Source organism: Phlebotomus papatasi, chromosome 3, assembly GCF_024763615.1.
Source record: "Phlebotomus papatasi isolate M1 chromosome 3, Ppap_2.1, whole genome shotgun sequence".
Classification (NCBI taxonomy): domain Eukaryota; kingdom Metazoa; phylum Arthropoda; class Insecta; order Diptera; family Psychodidae; genus Phlebotomus; species Phlebotomus papatasi.
Genome location: NC_077224.1, coordinates 22,896,293 through 22,902,292, shown reverse-complemented (window position 1 = coordinate 22,902,292; position 6,000 = coordinate 22,896,293).

Genomic DNA, 6,000 nt, shown 5'->3' with positions numbered 1-6,000 from the left:
ATGTCAAAGATCCCTGGATTTCGTTAGATGGGGGATCTTACAAATTTAGTGGGAGGGTTCCAGGGTGCTCTCACAAAGATTTCGGAGGCACAGCATCAAATACTCTTCAATCATCCGGAGATTTATTCTTTAAAACTCCACAGTGTGTTGTTGCGTCCGGACCGAGCTTCCCTCCGAAAATTCCCACTTAAGTTTGAACGGCAATTTTCTCCACAATTTGAAAAATTTTGGTGTTTTGAAAATATCTCGTGCAATACTACAACTCTTTTGATACTCTAACTGCATTTGAAAGAAAAAGGACCAGTGATAAGCCCAGATAAGTTTATGGTAGCTGAGAATCTTTACAGGTGACGACCTCGTCGAGCCAATGATCTCCGTTTCTGCTTCCGAGAATACTTTGCTTAACGCGATTCTTTACCCCCGAAATTCAACTCACAACCGAATTTTTACGCATTCCGAGTTGCACGCATTTCGAGGTCATCTGTAAAAAATCTCAGCTACCATAAGCTTATCTGGGTTTATCACTCGGTTTTGCTTACATTTTTGCAATCCCTTTTCCTCCAAAATGAAGGGTGGATTGAGGATAACATCCCCATTTAGTTGTTTGATGGAAAAATGACTTGTTTCTCCCGCAGTCTGCGTGCAAAATGATACAAAGTTGACTGCTCTACAATGGATTTATGGGAGTCATTTCGCGATGTAATTTATTTTTCAGAGAGACATAGGCAGACAGGAGGATATTGAATGTTGCTGCCACTTGTTTTTTTTCAAATTCCTACTCTAAATGAAATGAAATGTCAAGTCAAATGACGCAATTCTCGAGTGATAAAATATTTATTGGCCTTATGATGTTTTCCTCATGGGTACCAACTCTTTCATGCCTCTCCCTCAACGAGGTAATTGAACAAAATCTAAAATGCCAACACAATTTGCTATTGGCAATTGCAACCCCAGCATTTCACATCAATTTTCCAGACACTTTTGACTCACTCATTCAAACGAAGAGTTGTTTGACTTTTCCTGCGTAATCTTTTCACAGTCTCTGGCATTTTGACGGGTGAAATTCTAAAATAGATTGTTTTGAAATAGTCAGGTTAGATAACCTAAAAAACAGCAAAGGAAATATTTGCAGGAATGGTTCAAAAGGACCTACAATCAATAACCTCAAAACTCAATTTATATCATCCCTTTAGTATTAAAAAAAAATACAAAACTGTGAAAAGATTATGCAATATCTTAGCAGTTTCCTAATTTAATCCAAATATTTTCCTAGAGTCACCTTCCATTTGAGATTTGACAGGCGAATTGGCATCCAATTACGATTGCGTGCAATTTGAAATATTAGCCAGTTAAGTTTGAATGACAAATCTGATGTCACTTTGAACCCAGGGAGGCATCCTTTGTGCAAGAATTCATCCCCTTTTCAGCCACTCTATCCCCAGTCCCCGGAGTAAATCCCATTCTAACAAAAGAGGGCTTGTTTGTATGACGGCTTATGTGTTCAGATCAAAGAGAAAACAGCAAGGGAAATTGTGTTTTGATTTCATTATCGAGGATTTAGGTTTTTGGCAACACAAAAACTCTCTAAAACCATTTTAGACACACAACGACCTCAAAAGACCTATGTTTTTTTTTCTAAAGTGTATACTACTATTCATCTTCGTCTATTGTATATAAATGCTTCCAGAGATTCACCAAAGATGACACACGCAATTAACCCATTCAGTCAATGTACTAAAAATACTTGAGATAGAATGTTTATATTTTGGAATTAGTTCCTTATGGCTCCGGAACACCTTTTAGATCAGGAAAATTTCATGAAATCGAAATTCGAAACCCTTTCTTTCTCACATGTTTTGCATATGACTGTCTCATTCTTTTGCATACAAAATTCGATTGAGCTAAATTGAATTTGGAATGATATTCAAGAGAAGAAGAAAAGTGCGAGAGAATGAAATAGACATATTTAAAAATTGTGAGAAAGAAAGGGATCCGAATTTCGACTTCGTGAAATTTTCCTGATTTAAAAGGTGTGTCGAAGGCATTACAGATTAATAGATGAATTTTTTGAAAAGAGAAATTTTTATCTATATTATCGGGGCGCGGGCAGCCGCTGTCGAACACACGTCTTAACGGTCACTGAATTTAAATTCCTTACATTAATTTATTACAAACTCTATTGATTTTCGTTAAAATAACCATTCAAGAAAACAAATTGGCAATCAGCTTGCAAATCAGGAAAGCGGATAAAAGCCATTTTTTTTTCAAATTCGACGAGATGTCGAATTTTCCGTCCGCCATTTTGAGCAAAAATTTTGCATGACTTTCCACGAAGTAAGAAAACAATAACACAATGTATTCACTGATAAAAACGAAATTATCAGAATGATCCAAATTCGATCCTTTTGCAAAGGATGAACCAAATTTAAAACATTGAATGCACATTTATCATAATTGAACATGTTAATTTGATCCATCTTTTGCAAAAGGATCAAATTTCGATCAATCTGATCTTTCCATTTTTACCACTATTTTCATCTCCGTTGGATTATGTTTCCCAAGTAACTGAAGGACTAAAGTTCAATGTCAATTCCCGACGGCAATTTGGATAACAACTGCCCAGGAATAAATTATCTAAAATCACTCAATTTGCGTGCGATGTGTAATACCATGGTCAGAAATGGGTTAAGATATAAAAAAGACCTTTTATTCATAATGTTCTTGAGATTTTTATAAAGTAAAAAATGATTGGTTTCTCAATGGAAGGAAAAATATCATCCTTCTTGCAAGGAAATTCACAGATATTGGTCAATCCCCAGGGAAAGGTAACAAAGACAAATGCAAAAACGTATGGAAAAATGAATGTCGAGAGGCCCTTGTTTCGTCTGATGTTTGTACGTAATCGGAAAGTAGAAGGTTATAGCAATCTAAGATAATATTTGCAAATCTTCAGCTATTTGTTAAATACCAAGTATAATTCAAATTAATGATATATAGTCAAGTGTGCTAATTCGGGCGCTTCGCTATCTGGATCGTTTATGACTACACTAACTAGATAATCCACTTCAAATAATATTTTTATTTTTATTTCCGTAATATAGTCACTACAGTAACATAATATAACTATTCAGCTTTTGAGAAAAAGCAAAAATAATATTTTTATCCATTAAATAAGTGAATGTAATCGATTCATTTCAAATTTGTGCCAGCTGGGTTCTGCACTAAAAATTTTCTGTTTGATTAAAAGCTGGTTGATTAAAAACATTTATTGAATTTCGCTTGTGAAAAAAGTATTATAAATCCAAAAGTTTAATTAAAAGTGAATTAGCGAAAAGGCGACCCAGTTAGTGCATGCTAACTTGTTTCAGTATTATTATTATTTTATAAAATTTCTTTAATATTTTTGAGAGTTTTTTTATATCATGTTTCTGAATGAAACAGTGAATAATTCTATGGATTTAGAAGAAGTAGAAAAGAATTACATCAGTCCAAAAACAAGCATTTAAGTAGCACTCTACGGAAAATGATCCAGTTACCCCACCTTACTATATTCAAATTACTTCATTGATGAATAATATTTATTACGGCGTTATCACACTTGCACATTAAAATTTTAATGTGATTCACATTAATTGTCGCTTGTGAGCGTCCAAATATGTTATTTGTGTCTTTGAGTTACTTAATATTTGGGGTTTTTCTATTTATTGATAAAGAAGTAGACTTGGCCTGCAAAAATAAGTTTAAATTCACTTAAAGCATAAATATTTTTCACATTAAAAAATTAAAGTGAAAATCGCATTAATTTTTCGCATTAATGCTATAAATAATTTATATCAAATTTTGCGGGCCAAGTCTACCTTTTTATCAACAAATAGATCAAATTTTGAATATAAAATGATTCAAAAACACAAATTACACATTTGGACTCTCACCAGCTGCAATTAATGTGAATCATATTGAAATTTTAATGTGCAATTGTGATAACACAGTTAGACTTATATTTTATATTTATTATAAAAACATTCCATTTTTACAATGCACAGTTGATCATTACATTTTAAAAGTTACAGTAATTATAATTAACAAGGAGAATCCTTCAAAGATGAATCCCCCGTCATTAGAAACGATGGAGGGTCTTTAGTTTTTAACTTTATACTGTAAGAGTGGAAGGAAATTTAGATACTCAAACGAAGTTCAAGAAGAACTAATTTTGTCTGAGTCTTAATTAAAATTGATATTTATTTATATTTATTACTCTTTTTTGTATCCACATTTTTTTAAGCAAAAGTCTCTTGGCACTGGAAACTACAATAACTATGCATAATATTTCTCAAAAGAACGAAAATTAATCACTCATTGATATTGTCAGAAAAATTATTTAAATTTTTGGGATATTTTTGTCCTTATCGTTCATGGAGGCAAAAAATACACCGAAACAGGATTTCCCAAGGTTACTTGGATTTCCCAAGGTTAAATGTAATACATTTTATTAATTTTGTTTATCGATTTCATTTTTATTGTTAATTTTCGGTCAGTGAAAAGTGTCTCGTCCTTAAAGGGTTAACTGGGGCCCTTTTATGTTATTTTGATATTTGAACTCCTTCACTTCAGCTTGTCTATTATTTTTGCATCATTATTTCTTATTTTATATTTATATTACTTTATTTGTTATATTGCTTTATGGATCTATGAATGGTAATTTGAAAAGTTCTCGTTAAGTTGTACGTACATCTGCAATTATTCAGAGTACTCGCACTTTATATAATTAAATCGAAGTGTCGTTTAATTGAGTAGTAAATTCTCGAAAATTCGATGTATAATATTTCAGTAACCTTAACTGTATTTTTCGATTAACTTCTATCATGTTTTACTAAAATACAACAGCGCTATCAATTAGATATTTATACTTTTTTTATACCCATAACCCTCATAACATTGCTTTTATATCGCTAGATAAACCAATAAAATGAAAAAAAAGAACTAATCAGATATTTTCTTTGGGAAATATCCCAATTAAACAATCATAAACTGAGTAACAAATCACTGATTGTCGATAAGAGAAATACAGGCAATTTATCATATCAACTCTGGAGAGGAAAAAGTCGTAAAACGAGAAAATACACAATAATTAATTATGAATTAGAATTCAAAATTGATTTCTATCTCTCAACGTCAATCAAATTAAAGATGCAAATTAATTTATGCTGGTGATTGAGTTAATTGCCTCGTGACAAAATCACTCATTTTGCTCACTCATTGTGCAAGAAAGTTCTTTGAAACAGAACCTTGACTGAAATATCTATTCAAACACAAATAATCATGTGTATCTGATAAATGGATTCTTTGGAAGGGAAAGGTCTGACTGGCAAATAGAGCAAGAATTTGGACAAAGTGATAAAAAATGCCAAATAAATAAACCATGGCACGATAAATAACATGTTTCAAATCCGAGTTGGTTTTATGTTTCCTCCTAATGCATGCTTTAGGAAAGGAAGCAAACAAAAGAGTGTTAAAAAAAGAATATAATTCTATTATTTATTGGTTTCCACTCAAATAGGATTAATTATTGAGATATACGAGTGGAAATTGCAATACAGGTCAGTAAAAACGATCCCTCATTACAACTGCGCATTCTCCGAAAGATTAAAGTCTTATTTATGCTCCATACTACGCTCTGATGTTGATAAATTGACTTGCAGTTTCAGAAATATAAATGGTTTTATTCGCTGAGTGTGTCAAATTTATGATAATGAAAAATTTCTCACTAGCTTTTCCTGCTGCTTTTCAATGTATACTTTTTTCCACCCCTCGAGCATGCTTTGAGTTTAACCCTATTGAAGTATAAAACGTTAGAATGGTGACAGATCATGCGTATATAATATGCTCAACAATAAATATTGCGACAATTTATTGTACCAAAAATTAATAGAGAGAGGTATGAAGAAAGGAAAATTTAAGATGTGTCAAATCTTCCAAAAAAAATTTAGGATTGTTGGTAAA